This window comes from Hypanus sabinus, chromosome 10 (genome assembly GCF_030144855.1).
Source record: "Hypanus sabinus isolate sHypSab1 chromosome 10, sHypSab1.hap1, whole genome shotgun sequence".
Taxonomy (NCBI): domain Eukaryota; kingdom Metazoa; phylum Chordata; class Chondrichthyes; order Myliobatiformes; family Dasyatidae; genus Hypanus; species Hypanus sabinus.
The window spans coordinates 31,216,877-31,236,321 of record NC_082715.1 but is presented as its reverse complement, the minus strand read 5'-3'; the positions used below and the strand labels follow the sequence as shown (position 1 = coordinate 31,236,321).

Genomic DNA, 19,445 nt, shown 5'->3' with positions numbered 1-19,445 from the left:
CACATGCTGGATTCTGAAGACCACTGCATTGTCCTCACCACTCCATCCTCTGCCACAGGCCCATTTGGGCAGATGGTTGACCTCCTAAGCCTGGCCTCATTGGAATGTTGGTGGGTGATTTGAGGAGGGGGTGTGGGGGGGGGGCAGGTTGAGTGATGGAAATCACCAGGTGTCATGTTTTAAAATCCAAATATGTGCAATGTCTTTGCCCCTTGTGCAACAATCAAAAAGTTTACTGTCTCACTGGATCTATGCCTTTTGAACTACACTGTGATTTCTAGGGAGTTACGTTTTGCATTAGTACCTCGTATCTGCCAAGCTTGTTTATATCATTTGCTTGCTTACTCTGCACAGTATGCTGTCATTTTCTTTGCTTCTGTTGTTAATTATGTTGGTCATGTTTTTTAACAAATGTGACTACATGCCTTGTAACTGTTTTCTATTGTCCATTTCTGACTACTGGGTGAAAATTGTGCTACAATGTATGGTGGATCTGTAGAATAATTAATTAAGCAAATTGTAGAGCTTTAGTGAGTATTCTTATCCAGTATTTGTGTACGGACACATGGTTCTGCAGCTCGAGTTTCTTTAGTTGCTCTCTGTGTTGCTGTGATGAATGAATGATCAATATTTAATTTTGACAGATTGTTTTCCTGGTCAGCGAACTTTCGACCGTCATCAGAATGTACTTAAAATGCGCCGGATTTAACTTCTATTGGATTTCATAGTTGTGAACCTGGAGATTAAAGCCAAGAAGGAACTCCTATATTAAAGAAACCCAGATTATTAACCTTTTTATGGCCATTTTCTGTTGACAAGTTACAAAGGCAGCAAATTGTCTTGAGAATCCTGCCTAGTTAGTACCACTGGCTAATGATTCCATTAGACTGTGAAAGGAACTCACCACAGGCACTCCGCTGAGATCTGAGAAAAATTCAGATGTATCGATTTCCATTTTCCACTAAAATCATTAGTTTGAATTTGCAGAGTTGCTTAATAACTAATACATTATACAATTGTTTGAAAGTTTGAAATTGTGACAGAGGAATTATTAACCCAGCTAAAATAGATTAACAACATTAACATCTTGTTAAGTGTTTTGGAGGAATTTAACTGAATGTAAAGTTGCAAAAAAATCTCCAAAGAATATTTTCAAGAAATGGAATAAACCGGTTGGAAATTTATTTCATTCTGCCTGTGTGAATGTTTACAAGACTGATTGAACAATCAAGCCATCTGCCTGACAAATTTCTGTCTAGTCTGGCTAACCTTTTCTAAGAACAGGGCTTCTGTAATTTAAAACAATCATGATCTTTTTTTTATATAAACTAAAATTATCCTGTCTATAGTGCCAAAAACAACGCAAGAGGATAGTAGGAAACTGAAAGCCAAATGCAATAGAAGTATCTTATTAGTAATTACATGCTCACTATATTTCCCTGAATTGGATTTAGAATGTTTGGGATCTGGATATCAGAAATATAAATGTACTATTAAGTTGATGGACAATCCAGATTCCTGTCCAGGAGAAAACTAATCACTTTTGAAACAGTAATGTACGTTATTAAAGACTCATTCCTGTGTCTACACTTTTTTTTGCAATTTGAAGACAATGAAAAAGAAACTTCTCATGTCTGGACTTAAAACAAGTCAAGCTTTAACTTTCTAAGCTATTATTGCATAGTTTATTTAACTGAGCTGGAAAGCAGACTCATTTGTTGAAAATAGCTATTTTTAAATTGCTGAGTTGGGTCACAGCTTTTGGGCCTGTCCTGATTATATCAGGCTAAAACGTTTGAAAGCTTCCAGTTTCTCAAGTGCCTTACTGAAATTACCAAAAGCTTGTGGCATCATTTTTCAAAGCATGTCACTTGTTAACTGGTGAGAAAGCACAAAGATGTTCCCGCCCCATGACAGGCAGACTTCCTTCTCAAGGTTCAGTGAGTTTGGCTAGGTTAATTAGTTTTAAATTCCTTCATTTCTTGAATGGCCTTCTAAAATGACCACTGGGTGTTGAATAATTTTTCAAAGGCCCTCAGGTTGATGATGTCCAAAAACAAATAGTTATGAACTATCTTTTATGATTTATCTCCAGTACATGCTAGAATGTAAAGGAATTGTGCTTAAACTATTCAACTAGTTTCTTAAAAATGCACAACTTTTGGATGAATTGCTTTGCAAAATCAATACATTTAATAATTTCTAATGTGTTGCTCATAAAAAAAAAAATTAGAAAAAAATAATTAGAACATGGAACGTACAACACAGGCCTTTCAGCCCACGATCTGGTGTTGAACCTGTAACCAACTCTAAGATCAAACTAACCCTTCCCTCCTGCATAGTCCTCAATTTTCCAAAGTTCGAAGTAAATTTATTAACAAAGTACCTATATGTTCGCTGGCTGGTGGTGTAATGGCATTAGCACTGGGCTTCAAGGCAGATGGTCCCAAGTTCAAATCCGGCTGACTCCTTGCACGCTCTCATTCTGTGCCGGGTAAAGCGTCAAGCTAGCAACTCAGCCTCATACAAAAACAGTGAAACTCTTAAGAGTTTCTTAAATGCCTCAAAAATAATTAGCCTGTTTGATAAATGGATTTCCACAGTTGCAGTTTGGAATTCTAGAATTTCAGGAGTTTTATGCACATACTGTGTTAGCTGGTCCAGTTTATTACAGCAGACTTGTTTGAAGTGTTTCAGATTTTTGAGGGCAGTGTCAACTCATTATCACTGCTGGTGATTTAAAATTTCATTCCCAGTTGCTAGTGCCAAAACCACAATATTGTCACACCAATGCACAGTACCCTGTATGCAGAATCCATTCCATTGACTTATACTCAATTAGTGAATCTGAATCTGAATCAGGTTCAATTTCACTGCTGTTTGCTGTGAAATTTGGTGTTTTTGCGGCAGCAATACATTCCAGTACATAATAATAGAGAAAAAACAATTACAGTCATTATTACAGAATTACAGTTTAACTGTATATGTTAAATAGTTAAATTAAATAAGTAATGTAAATATAAAAATAAAAACAATTATTGAGGTAGGGTCCTGACGAAGGGTCTTGACCCAAAGCGTTGACTGTACTTCTCCCTATAGATTCTGCCTGGCCTGCTGTGTTCCACCAGCTTTTTGTGTGTGTTGCTTGAATTTCCAGCATTTGCAGATTTCCTAGTGATTGAGATAGTGTCATGGGTTGAATGTCCATTCATATATCGGATGGCAGAGGGGAAGAAGCTGTTCCTGAATCATTGAGTGTGACCCTTCAGGCTTCAGTGCCGCCTCCCTGATGGTATCAATGAGAACAGGTCTTGTCCTGGGTGATGGGGGTCCTTAATGATGGATGCTGCCTTTTTGTGGCATTGCTTTTTGAAGATGTCTTGGATGTTGTGGAGGCTAGGGTCCATGATCCTGTGAAGTAGCCCCCCACCCCATGCCAAACGGTGCTAGAGCCAATAAAAAACACAAAATGCTGGCAGAACTCAGCAGGCCAGACAGCATCTATGGGAGGAGGTAGTGAAGATGTTTCGGGCCGAAACCCTTCATCAGGAGACTACAGCCAGTTGTAATGCTCTCCACAGTAGATCTGTAGTGCTGTGCCAGGGACGAAGCTCTAGACCAAGATCTCAACCTATCACACTATATTGAAAATAGGATAGGTATTTGAGGAGCCCTTGGTTATACAAATTAATTTGAAAGGGAATGAACGCTTAATTTCATACTGAAGTGTACTTCAGTCAACTTCACCTTGAGCAGGACCAAAGGGTTTCGGCCTGAAACGTCGACTGTCCTTTTTTCCACAGATGCTGCCTGACCTGCTGAGTTTCTCTGGCATTTTGTGTGTGGTGCTGAATGAACTCAACAGGTTAGGCAGCACCTGTGGGAGGAAAGGAACTATTGGTGTTTCAGGTCTAAAATCCGCATTGAATCTGAGAGTGGAAAAGGCAAGCTGGCCAATATAAAGAGGAGGAGGGTTTTTGAAGGGAGGAAGGTCATTAGTGAAGGCTGTAAAATGACCTGCAGGTAGAGGAGGTGAGTGGGGGTGAAGTTGGAAGACACTAGCAGGTGAATGATAGAGCTGAGGTGAGGGAAGGGGAATAAAAGCAAGAGCAAGGTGGGGGAAGGGGAGTGTGAAGATAGGGGAGAGCTGCTGGAGGGAGATGAGCAGGAACACAAAGTGAGTTAAACCATGTGTGACCATCGGGATTGTAAATGCTTCTGAGTTAGGAGTTTTATTTATTATCATTAAGGTTGTTTTCATCAAGAATTTCTATAATATTAAGGCAGAAATTCTAGATTCAGTTAATAAGCATTCTAAAAGATCTTGGCCCCCAATATTCACAGCATTTCCCTTTCCGACTGTCAGGAGTTTTGGATTTCTCGCATATACAGTTGGCCCTCCTTATCCGCGAATTCAACCAACCGTGAATCGCGAAAACCCCGAAGTCCTCTTCCAGCACTTGTTGTTCGAGCATGTACAGACTTTTTTTCTTGTCATTATTTCCTAAACAATGCAGTACAATGCAGTATAACAACTATTTTAGCAACATACACAAAATGCTGGTGGAACGCAGCAGGCCAGGCTGCATCTATAAGGAGAAGCACTGTTGACATTTCGGGCTGAGACCCTTCGTCAGGACTAACTTCAGTTCTGGCCTGCTGCGTTCTACTAGCATTTTGTGTGTGTTGCTTGACTTTCCAGCATCTACAGATTTCCTCGTGTTTGCTTAACACCTATTTTACGGAGCATTTACATAGTATGGTGGTCAACCACTGCTTGTTCCTTCTTCCAGTCAATAAAAGCCTTTACGTCTCAGAGAGAGTTATTGAAGGGTCATCACATTGTATTAGGTGTTATAAGTAATATAGAGATGATTTAAAGTATACGAGAGGATGTGCGTGTGTTATCGTGGATCGGGATTGAAAAAAATCAGAAGTTCTCTTACTAAGTAAGTCAGAACAGATATATTCGGTATTATTTCGCATCAGTTAGTTAAACGTTTGCATTCGTATATAGTATATATTTTTCCTTTCTATGCATATAAAACACTTAAGAATGTATCTTTCAGCACTGGGCTTGGGAAGTTCCCGAGTTCGATCTAGTGATAGATCGCTATGGAGTGCGCTCTCCACGGTGCCGGGTTGATGTGGAGGATCAAAAACCCAAAAATTAAACCACTGCGTTGCTTAGTAATAATTGTAGCTTTCATTGGGGCACAGCCTTTCTCACTTTATCCTTTAAAATTCTTCAGATCGTTGACAGACGTAGCTTAAGGCTTTTCCAATGACCAATGGCGTTTCACCTCTTTCCGTTTGCTTTATTATTTCCACTTTATTTTCAATCGTTATCGTGATTATTTTCGTGAACAGAAACACTGTGGATTCAGATCTCTGCTGCTGGGTCCTAAGATCCACCACATTGAGACAGGTTGAATAAGGGACTTGAGCATCTGCGAATTTTGGTATCCGCGAGGGGTCCCGGAACCAATCTTTTCGCAGATAAGGAGGGCTACTGTATACATATGGGAGCTCTGTGATTATCCTGAGAGTATTTAATGTTGTCATTCTGAATATGTTCCAGTGTTGAACAACTTATGGAATTCGGTGTTGGAATACTTCCTGAATTCTCCCAGCAGTTTTAGTAGAAAAAATTGACCACTGAAATTGCCCCAGGCTATTTTTTTGACACTGACTTTATTTTGGTGAAGAAGAATGGTTACAAAGGAGAAAGGTAAATTTTACATTACTGGGAAGGAGAGTTGAAATGGTTTGACTATTTCAACTCGCATTCCTGATTCTGTACTGAATTGTCCATTCTTGGTCTCTATGCCATGATAAAGTTCAAAACAAACTTATGGAGCCACACCTTGTAATCTGCTTGTGCAGTATGCAACACAATGTTATGAATAATGAGATTTCAAATTTTAGATAATAACCCCCATCTGCTTTTTTTTTATCTCTCCCCCTCCACTGCCTGCCTCCCCTCCCCTTCTCCTCCTGATCTTCCTATATGTGTTTTTCTATTTTTTTTCTCTTTCCCGTCCTCTCCCAGCCCCACCACTCATCTTCATCATGTTCACCCACCTGGCCCTGTCCGTCCTCTGACTCCATCTGATCTCCTGCAATGATTTGTACTCCCACTTCCTTTTCTTGTCCAAATGCAGCTCTGGTTGTGCTTTGTGTTCCTGCTTACCTCTCTCCAGCAGCTGCCTCCTTTCTTCACAGTCCACTGCCCCCATCCATTTGCTTTTCTCCCCCCTCTTTCTTTGTCCGCCTCCATCTATCACCAGCTTCACATCTGCTTACCTCCTCTGCCTGGCTACCATCGTGCCTGTGCACAACCCCCCTCAGTCCAGCAATCATCTCATGATCCTTTCTGACCTCTACACTCTCAGTTCTGATGTGGGGTTTTGACCCATCAAGTTGACAGTCACTTTCCTCCCATAGGGGCTGTGTGGCCCGCAGAGTTCCTCCGGCACATGGTTTGTTGCTCCTCAGTCCTGAAGTAAGGACCCGGCCCGAAACGTCGACTGTCTGTTAATTTCCATAGATGCTGCATGGCTTTCTGTGTTCCTCCAGCATTTTGCGGCTGTTGCTCCATATTGTTTGACAGTTTTGACAGTCTGGGGACATGACTCAACTGGTTGTCAAAGCGTCTCTGTGGATGGATTTGCTATTAAAGGTTTGGAAAGCCCAGGACTCTGCAGGTCCTCAGCAGACAGATCAGAGTTCCTTTGTGGACCAGGTGACAACTGAAGCCAGAATTCTAATGAGGTGTTTAGCTGGCAAGTTGGGAGCAGTGATCACAGCACTGGAGAGATTATAGATGATTGGTTTTTCTGCGTTCTCAGTAGATGTCTTGTTAACTAAATGTGCATAACTCTTCTAAGCACCAGCTTCAGTGTGCTTTATTACATTATTATATACATATATACATTATTATATACATTTATATACATTATTTTGTATGCATTATATATACATTATACGTATACTTTATATACATTATTAAATTTCTCAGTTGTTATTACCTGTATTGCCATCTAATTTAAAATGTATTTACACAGAACATAGAAATCTACAGTACATTACAGGCCCTGTGGTATATTTACAAGTTCAAAGATGGAATATGCATATGGGATTGATATGAACTTTTCCATCATTAGTAGTGGAGTGGAAATTGTCACATAGAAACCCTACAGCACAATACAGGCCCTTCAGTCCACAATGCTGTGCTGATCAGGTACTTACTTCAGAAATTACCAAGGATTACCATAGCACTCTATTTTTCTAAGCTCCGTGTACCTATCCAAGAGTCTCTTAAAAGACCCCATTATATCCACCTCCATCACCATTGCTGGCAGCCCATTCCACACACTCACCACTCTCTGCATAAAAAAACTTACCCCTGACATCTCCTCTGTACCTACTTCCAAGCACCTTAAAACTGTGTCATTTCAGCCCTGGGGAAAAGCCTCTGACTATCTACCGATCAATGCCTCTCATCATCTTATACACCTCTATCAGGTCACTCTCTCATCCTCCATCGCTCCAAGGAGAAAAGGCGAAGTTCACTCAACCTATTCTCATAAGACATGGTCCCCCAATCCAGGAAACATCCTTGTAAATCTGCTCTGCACCTTTTCTAAGGTTTCCACATCCTTCCTGTAGTGAGGTGACCAGAACTGAGCACAGTACTCCAAGCAGGGTCTGACCAGGGTCCTGTATAGCTGTAACTCTGTGCCTGGTGTTATCGCAGAACAGTGGAATTTTAAAGTTAGCAAGAAACTTTTTTTTTAGAAAAATTGTGGATGTTGCACTCCAGCAGGCATAAAGTTGAAGCATCTTGCATCTTTTAGATAAATGCCCACTCAAAAGGCATCATGTAGTTTCTGCCTATTCAAAATATTATAATTGCTTTTAATTCAACTTCTTATAAACCTTGAGGGGGAAATTCACCTTTGGTTCCCAACACCAAATGCTGGAAAAGAAGAGCAATGACTGCTCTTTGTATTTTGTAAGTGAGAGTTCTGTTCCATTGACCTCCAATTGTGCTTTGTTTATCAAATGCAATTTGCAAGTGATTAATAGGGTCAGAGAAGTCACATTTGAAATATATGATCCTCATAAACCAATTCAAGAAGACAACATGTTTGTCCTGAAGTATCCCAGATTAATGAATGATCCAATTTCTTGTGGAACTTTATCTTCTGATGGATTTGTTTGGGGTTGTGGAACTGTATTGCCAGAGCACTGTTCAGTCCTGTTAGTTACTTTAGGAAAGACGAGAACTAAGTCTTTTCTCACAAGCTGTGGCTACAATTACCAGATATGAACCTGACTTCAGAATAAGGCATTTAAATATCTTATGAGAATATGCTGAAAAGATTCTCTGAGGGTGTTTCACATTTAAACTAATACTTGTTGACAAGTGAAACTCATGCTTCTTCAGGAGAAAGAAATTTACTTAATTAGTACTGAGCTGACAAGCTGCCAGTGTATCAAATAGTTTTGAAAGTAAGTCTGTGTGTAAGCTGGCGATGATTTCTATCCTAAACAGTTATTAAAACCAAGAAAGTGGACATGAATAGGAGTTACAGATACAGGACTGTGGAAAAAGTATGAGGCACATATATACATATATATACCTAGCGGGCCTAAGACCTCTGCACAGAACTGTGTTAACTTAGCAGCGGCAGTTCAATACAATACATAATCTAGCAGAAAGAGAGAAAACATAGTAATAATAAAATAAAACATAATAATAAATAAACAAATCAATTACGTATATTGAATAGATTTTTTTAAATGTGCAAAAACAGAAATACCATATATTTAAAAAAAAGTGAGGTAGTGTCCAAAGCTTCAATGACCATTTAGGAATTGGGTGGCAGAGAGGACGAAGCTTTTCCTGAATACAGTACTGTGCAAAAGTCTTAGGCACCCTAGCTACTGGACATATTTGTTTATAGGACTTTTGCACAGTACGGCATGTGAAGAAAGATGTTTATCAAGGACAAATAGAATTACCATAGCAATTATTCAATTTTAGTTCCATACTAGCCTAATGGGAAATTAATCCTTGGGCTTGTAAATCAGAGCCTTAGTATGATCTGAATGATCACATTAGTGCCAGTAAGATTCCAGTATTTGAATTGACATTAAGCATTGCACAATGATTGTTGCGATTCTGTTGAGCTCCGTGGTACTAATTCAAAGAATACTTTACAACTCAAATTGAGCAGAAACATGAAAAAAGATCAGAAATCAAAGGCCTTGAATTCCAGATGAGAAAGTGAAAAATGGTGAAGAGTGCATACAGACTTGATAGGGAATGTGGAAATAAATGTCTTTTTGTGGCATAAACCATCCATATATGTCTGAAATCCTTTTCACAGACTTAATCTCTGGGGCATTGTTTATGGAATGTCTTCTTAAATTGAGTAAATGGAGTAACATACTTGTTATGGTTGGGATTAACTTGTAACATGGTTCAGTGCTCTTAACAACAGTGGGGCATATTGCAGCAACATTTTCACCTGAATAAAATCTGTGACTGGTGAACTTCATGTCTTCTACAAGAGAAGACAGCTGTCTTCTGAATGCAGTACATATGCAGTATTCAACCCTGAAATTCATCTTCCTCGCAGACGGTCACAAAACAAAGAGCCATGGAATCAACCAGTTCAAAGAAAAACATCAAACCCCTCCTCCTCCTCATGTACAAAAAGTCAGATGCTTTAAGTTGATTCATTTACATTCATTGATGAGTGATGTGAAATAATTTTTGAGGAAGAATTCAGAGACATCTGCTCTCATGGAATAATGGACTAGCTACATAAAGTAGTAAGCAGTTGTGGATAAAAAAGTGAATGAAAATGCGAAACATTGGATTTATATTTTTGGAACAATAGAATTGGAAAGTAGAACAATGCCTACTGTGTAGTACAGGTAGTCCCCAAGTTATGAACGTCCGACTTACGAACAACTTGTATTTACGAATGGAGGAAGGAGAACACCATTCGCCATTTTAAGTCAGATCACAACGCTGTCTGCCATTTTAAGTCATTGCCATTAACACTGTGTTGAGTGTGTAACTTTGTATTTGGCTTAAATTTTTCTTAGCAAGATTCACCGTGACCCCCCCACCCTTTTCTAGTCAGCACTGTCCCCACTTGTCCCATTTAACCTGTCTCAGTGTGGTGGACTTTAGCACCCAGGGAATTCAGTGCGGTGGACTTCAGGACCCGGGGGTGCTCACTGCTGCTGAATCTGCAGTGTTCCTGTTCTGTTTACAGAAAATGACCACGATTGAACATAAGGTGGAGATGATAAAGGGATCGGAAAGAGGTGAAACGCCATAGGTCATTTTTAAAAGCGTTAGGCTAGTCAGTCAATGATCAGAACAATTTTGAAGGATAAAGTGAGAATAATGGAGCATGTGAAAAGCCCTGCCCTGATGAAAGCTACAATTATTAGTAAGCAACACAGTGGTTTAATTATTGAAATACGTAGGTTTCTTAAGTGTTTTATATGCATAGAAAGGTAAAATATATACTATATACCAAGACAAACCTTTGACTAACTGATGCTAAATAATACCAGATGTATTATATTTGGCACGGACTAGAAAGGCCAAGATGGCCTGTTTCTGGGCTGCAATTGTTATATGGTTATGTACCTGTTCTGACTTGCGTACAAATCTGACTTAAAGACGGACTCAGGAACGAAACTCGTTCGTAACCTGGGGACTGCCTGTATTCCACTAGAAACCATCCAGTTTCCAATGGATTAAGACAGAAAGATTGCTAGAATGATATTAAAACTGAGAGTTTATATTTGTGGGGCTGTTGAGACCTAGAAACTAGTTTGAAAAAACAGCAACTAATAACTCCAAAAGACAATGTAGGGGTAATTTAACACACAGAGGTTAGAGAATATACAACTGCTATCACAAAGGATGCTTAGGACAACCAGTGCAAATGCTTTTAAGGAGGATGGAGCAGAAGGAGAGAGGTACTGATAGGATTAGATAAGAAGGATGAGAAGAGCTTCTGTGCAACGTAAATGTTAGCTTTGACCTGTTGCATCCAAAAACTGTCTAATAATAAAGTCCTACTGAAATAGGAAAATGTCCAGTTTTCCAGCAATCATCATTCTCATTTTAGTTCACATAAAATACTGCAAAAAATCAACGGCAGATGTGTAACCTCACGAAATTATGTAACTTTGTACATTATAACGAGCTGACAATAAATGACTGCTGTCTAAAACTAGTACTGTTCGCAGGTTAACAAAACAATTGATTATGGGACTTGGAGCTTTATGCATTTGGTTCACGGAACATAGCTGCCCAATGTAGATATGGTTAGATTAAGTTGATTGTTGCTCTTCAATGAACTTGCGCATTAAACATTTCAAATCATTAGGTTTACATTAGAATGAAAATTGGGAAGTATTATCAGGATAGCTGAGGAGAGGAGATGGGATCTGAAAATGGCTAGAAATTGGAAGTTCTGGTTACTCTAGCTTTGAACTGCTTTCTTGAAGCAAATTCTGTTTATTTTTAATCAAATCCTTTAGTCTTGCTGCTGTTTGAGACCTCTTGGATATTTTGCCAGGCAACACACAAAATGCTGGGGGAACTCTGCAGGACAAGCAGCATCTATGGAGAAGAGTAAACAGTCGACATTTTGGGCCAAAAACCTTTATTAAGACTAAAATCAGGTCCTAATGAAGGGTCTTGGCCTGAAACATCGATTGTTTGCTCTTTTCCATAGATGCCGTCTGGCCTACTGAGTTCCTCCAGCATTTTGTGTGTGTTGCTCGGATTTCCAGCATTTGCAGATTTTCTCATGTTTGTGGATATCTTGCCCTCCAATCTACAGTGTTGTCTTGGAAGCAATTTGAAATAATTGATTGAAGGATTCGGAAGGGGATGAGGAGAAATTCTTTCACCCAAAGAGAGGAGAAGGTCTGGTCCTCTCGAATTGTTTGTGGAGTTGAAGAGCAAAGTACAACTTCAACTGGTCACAACCCAACACAATCAGCTGATAGGTTGTTCCAAGCACCCTGGGGAACTTGCCCCAGTTCTTCAGCAGACTATATTGAGCAGGAGTTTGTGGCTAAGCAGGGAGGAATGCTGAGTATTTAATATTTAAGTAAAATTTGAGTAATATAAATTTTTTGATTAAACATTCTTTGTTGTTTAGCAAACCATTATGGTTATATGTAGAAATATGTGAATTGCATATGTTATGACACTACTATGTGTTATGCACACACCTCACAAATTAAAAAGCAAATTTAGACACTTCACCTCCCCATCTCCTTGCTTCTTTTCAATTTGTTTGAAGTTTTGGAGTTACAAAACTTAACACCTTCCATTGCAGAAACCCTCACAATGCCATTGGGAATAGTTTGAGAATTTAAAGCCAGCAGTAATGAAGGAATGATGATGTAGTCCCAAGTAAAGGCAGTGTTGAATCTTGAGTGAATATGTAGCTGGTGTTTCACTCGTGCCCGCTGTATTTACCCATATTTTTTATAGCTAAGATCAAAGATTTGGAGTCAGTGTGTGCTGTCAATGGAAAAGGAACTCGACAAAACACAACTTTACAAAGTCTGCCTTGCGTGTTCAAAGTTCCTGGCATTTTGCTGTTTTGATTCCACATTTTGTGTGCGTTCATGGTAATGATTATCTTCAAACAGAGAAAAAATGCATCCAAGTCAATGGTTTTTTAAAAGGCAGAAAAGATTAATTATAGTTCTTTGATAGTGCAAAAGGCATGAAAAAGCCATCAACAAAAAAATCCACGTGACTTTTAAATATCTTGAGGCAATATCTACTCAGCTCGTTTACTAGATAAGCCAGTAACAGAATTTATGCTAAACAGAGGCTGAACCATAGCCTGTCACTCTGTACAGTACTGGACCCAGGGTTCTGCAACTCAGGACTCCTCAGTGACTCCACTGATACAACATTCCAAATAATTACTAAACTTTACAATCGTCGTAAAAAGCACGAAGGCAGTTACATGAGCAATTTGAGACTCTTCCCTAAATTTGCTTTATTCACTGAGTTTCTCTAAGGAGGAAATTTATAAACAACTTTAGTTCAGATTTGGAGCACCAGCTATCAGAAAGTAATTTCCTCAATCTCCCTTTTGCATCACTTTTTCATTTAACAGATGCTGTTGTCTCGCAGAGTTTCAGTTCTGACAGCTACAGCGAGGTTCCCTGATCCCGTTGATCATTGGGTCCATTCGTACGAATTGAAGTGATGAAAAGTTGCAATCTTTGGCTTCCAATTATTTTAAATGTTGCAAATGAAACCAGGGCACTCAGGAACAAGCTCTAGATCACAGGTTATGCCCTGGAGCCTTACCATTACCAGAGGGGTCCGTGGACCCTAGGTTGAGAATCCCTGCTCCAGATGTTTAGTCAGCATCAAATCCCTCCCATGAGCCAGCTGCCATTATAAGGCAATCAGCTTCACATCTTAAAATTTAGGACATTTGCAATAGTGTCTATCAAGGGGCACGATTACTCCCGAAATGAGGATACAGAAATCTCATACAATTGCTTACCACAAAAGTTACCATTAGATGTCCAAGGTTATGAAGAATCTATAAAGAACAAAAGGCAAGTTTAATGGAATTTGGAAAATGGATTATAATATGAAGAGATGTGAGATGATCTACTTTGGTGGAACGAGCAGAAAGTTTAAACAAAGAGAGAAAATTCAGTATGTTGCTGCACAGAGGTGCTTGGCTATCCTTGCTTAGCAAATTAACATACAGATAGAGCAAGTAGGATGGTTAATGGACTGTTGGCATTTATTGCAAGCAGGATGGAGTGCAACAGTAGTGAATATTTGTCACCGTGCAGTGAAACAAACTAATGTAATGCGTATAGTTAGGCACTCCTTATTTAGAGAGAGATGTATGTAGATTTGAGGCAGTGCAGAGAAGGCTTGAAACTGATTCCCAAGATGTGGAATGATTGGGTAAGTTAGCTAGAGTACAAGAATCTGAGGGGCCTTCAAATCAAAAGGATATATCCCCCCTGCCGAGGCCTTTGTGGGTGTAATTTCACAACAGAAGGCAAATTTAAGATAGAGTTGAGAAGACCTTTCTGGTTTCCAAGTATCATGCATCTTCAGAATTCTCAGATGTTAGAGAGATTGAGAGGCAGAATCATTGAATATCTTCAAGGCTGCTGCAGAAAGATTTTAGATTCTCCTTTCATTTAACCTTTCAAAGTCCAACACCTCACACTTGCCCAGTTTAAACTCCATCTACCATTTCTCTGCCCATATCTGCAACTGATCTACAGTTTATATAGTTTTATCCTTTGGCAATCTTCTACACTATCCACAATGCCACTAATCTTTGTATTGCTGTCATTCAGGAATTCATGGGACATATAGAATATTCCTTATATTTTATTAGGGGAATTGAGGTAGAGGTACTGGTGGACGGAAATGGAAATATCCTGACATGGTCTTTCTTAAACGTTGTCCCACTCTTTTTTCCTCAGTCAGAGTCAGGCAGTCGTTCAGCCCAACTTGACCATAACAACCATGGTGTGTAACTCAGTTAGGCCCATTTGCCTGCATTTGGCACATATCCCTCAAAACTTTTCCGATCCACAAAATTGTAAATGTGTTACTGTATATGCTCCACCAGTTCCCCTGCGATGAGAGACCTAGGTGAGGACCGTAAGGACCCAAGTGTTGGATCATCCAAGACTAGAATCGAGACAGGACTTCAAGACTGAGACAGAACAGGGTTCTTGACTAGATACTAGATAAGAGCCTCGCGAGGTTAGATGAGAATCCTAAACGCATTCACAGATTGAACCAAAGTGATGTCAGGAAGACAGCTGTAAAATGCGAGGAACTCAAAAATCTTTTATGTGGACATAAGCACCCTCCAGGTTGACTGGTTGACTCAGGCACACTAAAGCACACAGGCTAGACTTTTTTTCTGGCAAAGGAAGGGTTCTGACTAGCCCAGAGAGCATGGAGTAGTCTTTGCAGTGAGGAGCACATTGTTGAAGAGGGTGGGATTAGGCAGCAGTGGATCTGAGCGGTTTCTTAGCCTTTGTCTCAACACCACTGAAAGATCTTGCCAGTGTGTACGCTCCCACGTGTGCTCCACATTTGAGGCAAAGGATGAGTTTCACAAAAATCTTGCAGCCATCATCAGGAATACCCCCAGCAAGGAACACCGTGTTTTCCTGAGTGACTTCAACGCTAGAGTAGTTGCAGATCACAAGTCATGACCTCTTGCCTAGGTCAATTTGGCACGGGCAAGGTGAATGAGAGCAGACAGCGGTGGCTGGAGTTCTGCACCTATATGTGTCACCAGCTCATACTTCTTTGAACACAAGGTTTCCTGGAGATATTCTCTCCCCAGACACTGGCACCAGCTGCCCTCGATCCTGGTCAGGCACTCCGTCCTCAGCAGCGTGCTTTTCACATGTTCCAACTATAGCACAGACTGCAGTGCAGATTTCTTGCTGGTGTGCTGCAAGATCAGACTGCAGTCAAAGCAATTCCAATGCTCCAAACAGGAAAGGGAGCCCTCCTGTTGAGAAAGAAAATAAGTCTATTGCACTCAGCAGCCCGGAGTCTCTGTCAGAGAGAAATGGAAACGTCTGGGAAATACAGACTAGAGCATGGTCTTAGTTACCTTTAGGAAGAAGATCTTGAAAATCAATGACTGACTTGAAGCCAAATCCAACAAGGTGGACCCAGTTAATGAAGCCAAGTGAGCTGAGTATGGGTTCAGCACCTGAGAGGAGCCTAGAGACCCTCTGGACTGCTGGAAGTAAAGTTCAGCAAGCTGTCAGGGCTGTCAGCTCAGTGAAGCCACCCAGACCACCGCACTGACAGGCAATATCAGGGGTGTGCATGATGGCATCAAGAAAGCCCAAGATGTGACAAAGGCACCCCCCCCCCGCCCCCAGAGCTTGTTGGATCACTTTTCGTAGACCTGCAAGGAATTTGGTCTGTCTGTCAGTCTGAAAAAGACAAATGCCTTGGGACAAGACTTTGAGGCACCACCAGTCATCACCATTGTTAACTATAAACTAAATGTTGTTCATCAGTTCACATACCTGGTGTCCATCATCAGTGACAACCTCTCCTCGGGTGCTGAACTCGACAAGCGCATCGGGAAGGCTGTACCAACCCCTGCCTGCCTCGCCACACCAGTGTGGGAGAACTCCAAACTGTCAGTCAAAGCAAAGATGGCCATGTACACCAGCACATTGCTGTTCAGCAGCAAGGCCTGGGCAACATACACTAAGCAGGACCACCTTCTATTCAAGGTCCTTTCATCGCATCTTGAGCATCCCCTGCAGAGACACATTACCCAATGCTGAGGCTTCCTTCTCGTGCTGCCTCTCTAGTGTGTACCCCCTGCCTAGGATGCATAGGCTGTGCTGGCTGGGCCACGGCTGCTGCATGCAGGATGGCCACATCCCAACAGACATACTCCATGGCGAGCTGGCTTCAGGCAAGAGAGTCACTGGCTGCCCATGTCTGCTCTTCAAGGATGACTGCAAGAAGGAGATCGGCATTGAGTCCTTGAGGAACTTGCAGCCAACCGTACCAACCATGTAAACTGCTAGAACGCACCATTCTCGACCAACGGAGGGCCATACAAAATAAAACAGGCCTAATTAAAAGAAGTAATTATGTCTTTTTATTAATGATTGAAGCTGCAGAGAAGACCAGAGAAAGAGAATGCAGAGATCTTCTCTGCATCTTTAATATTATTAAAGCCATATCAAGGTTCAAGATTGTTTGATGTCATTTCCAGTACACGAGTGTAAAGGAGAATGAAATAATTGTTACTCTGGATCCGATGTAGTACAACAAACATAGTAAGATAAATAACATGATAATAATAAAAAACATAATAAATATAAAGGCCTAGATAGCTTATATACACGATTGAGTGTATGTCCATAAAGTGATGCTAGGCAGTGTCTGTACACAAGGTGACTGACAGGAAATGATAAAGTAGTGGTGGTTGGCAGTGTGGAGGGGTAGTTTAGTGGGAAGAGGTGTCAATCAGCTTTACTGCTTTGCGAAAGTAACTGTTTTTGAGTCTGGTGGTCCTGGTGTGGATGCTACATAGCCTTTGGGAGTGGGACCAAAGTCCATGAGCAGGGGGAGTGAGATCTGTCATGATGATACTTGCCATTTTCCAGCACCTTTCTGTATGTATGTCCTTGATGGTGCTGGTGATGCATTGGGCAGTTTTGCCAACACCTTGCAGAGCCTTCACGTCCTCCAAAGTTCAGTTTCCGTACAATTCTGTGATGTGGCTTGTTAAGAGTTCTCTACTGTGCATCTGTAGAATGACGTAAGTATAGGTGTGCATTGTCTGGCTCTCCTCAGAAAGTAGAGGCATTGGTGAGCCTTCCTGATAGTGTAGAATATGCTCTGGCATCACGAGAGGTTGCAGTTTCCACTGCTGTGTCGATGAAGTAAAGAGGGGTGTGAGTGGTTAGTGTTCGTCCGAAGTCAATGACCATCTCCTTTGTCTTGTTGACATTGAGGGTGGGGTTACTTGCCTGGCGTCAGTCTCCAGCTCCTCCACCTCCTTTCTGTAGGCCACGTTAGCATTCGCTGGTGATGAGCCCCACCACTGTCATGTCATCAGCAAACTCGGGTGTTTGGCTGTGCATTTGTTTGTGAGCAGAGTGTATAGTAATGTGCTCAGTATACAGCCCTGGGAGGAGCACCTGATTGAGGACTTTAGGGAGGGAGGCGGGAGCAGTTGTGCATCCCGACTATCTGAGGTCTTTTGGTGAAGAAGACTGTCCATTACCCAGTTGCACAGTGGTGTATTTAGACCAAAGAGAAGCTTATTCACTAAGGTCTGTGGGACAATATTGTTGAATGCTGAACTGACATCCAGAAACAGCGTTCTAACATAACTGTCCTTGTTTTCTAGGTGTGTCAGGGCCAGGGGCACGACAGATACTATGGAGTGTGTTGTAGAGAGGTTCTGTTGGTAAGCGTATAGGTGAGTGGCAGGAATGGAATTGTTGACCATTTCCAGCCATTCAAAGCACTTCATGATGATCTCACCTGGTCTCTCAACACCACTTCTTTGGTTAAAAAGCACAATAGCATCTCCACATCCTGAGGAGACTGAGGCATGTGAGGCTTGCCTCCATCGCCATCTGGTAAGGGAATTGACCGCAAGTGAGACCGCTGAGAGAATCATCAGGATCGCTCTTCCATGCGGTGTACACAGAGCCCTTAGCATTATCAGAGATCCCTTCCATCCATCCAGCAATCTCTTTGCCCCCTGCAGTCATGCAGGACCTGCTATCATGCTTGGACAAGAACCGTTAGGATGGCGAACAGTTTCTTCCCCCAGGCTGTAAGGTATTGAGTTCCCTGTCTTTGAAGTGCCAATAGCATTATACTGTTTATTTTTTAACATACTTTGTACGTGCACCTTTTTATTTGTTAATTTCTTTGTAGTAATTATTACTTTACATGTTATGAGTGTGAGTTATGTGTACTGTGTTGTGCACTTTGGCCTGGAGGAATGTTACCTGATTTGGCAGTATACATGCGTACAGTTGAATGACAATAAACTTAAATTTGAACTTGATTGGCATCAGTGCCACGGGGCATTTAAGCTGTGAGTCCTGCAGCAGGGCTAACCAGACACAAGATCTGAAAATTCAACTGCTGCGGCAACTGGAAATTAGAAATGAAAACAGAGAATGAAATTTCTTCGACCTGAAATATCGATTTTATTTCTCTTCTCACAAGATCTGAAATCTGATTTGCTCAGAATAATTCGGGGGAGTATTAGAAGGTGGTACTCTGGTGTTGGATTTCAGAGTACTCCAGTGGTCGAGCAAAACAAATAATGAGGGAATAGTTATTAGTGAGCAAGTCTGGTGTTGAGATTTGACCATCTGGGCCAATGTTAAAATTAAAACATACGTAGAACACAGAAGATGGAAATAAGAAATGAGATTAGGGAAAAGTACCCAGTTGGAAGTCTGTTGCTTTGAAACCTCTGTTGAGCTTCACCAAGGACTCTGGGAATAATATAGAGAGTTGTAAAGGTACATAATCAGTTGCTTAGAGTCATGAACTGAGATGCTAAGTGGAATAGTGGAATAACTTGCAGGTTGCCATGTTAGCATTCATTTTAAGAGGTCTAGAATACAAGAACAGGGACGTGATGCCTCTGCATTGAATTGGAATCTATATTGTGAGCATTAAACACAGTATTCTGTAGTAAAATATGTACAGTCTCTGTTACACCTTCAAGAAATGAACAATTGTTGATAATGAGAAGAAAGTTGACTAGTGTGCAGCCTGCATCTCCTACGACAGTTCACAAAGGATTCATTGGATTGCAAGGGGATATTGGGGTTAACATAGTGTGGAATAA

General features: G+C 40.9%; 1 protein-coding gene across 1 annotated transcript in view; it reads left to right on the top strand.

Moving 5' to 3' along the window:
- LOC132400540 (protein eva-1 homolog A-like) overlaps positions 1-19,445 on the top strand; it is a 296,591-nt gene that overhangs the window by 84,468 nt on the left and 192,678 nt on the right. The window lies entirely within an intron of this gene.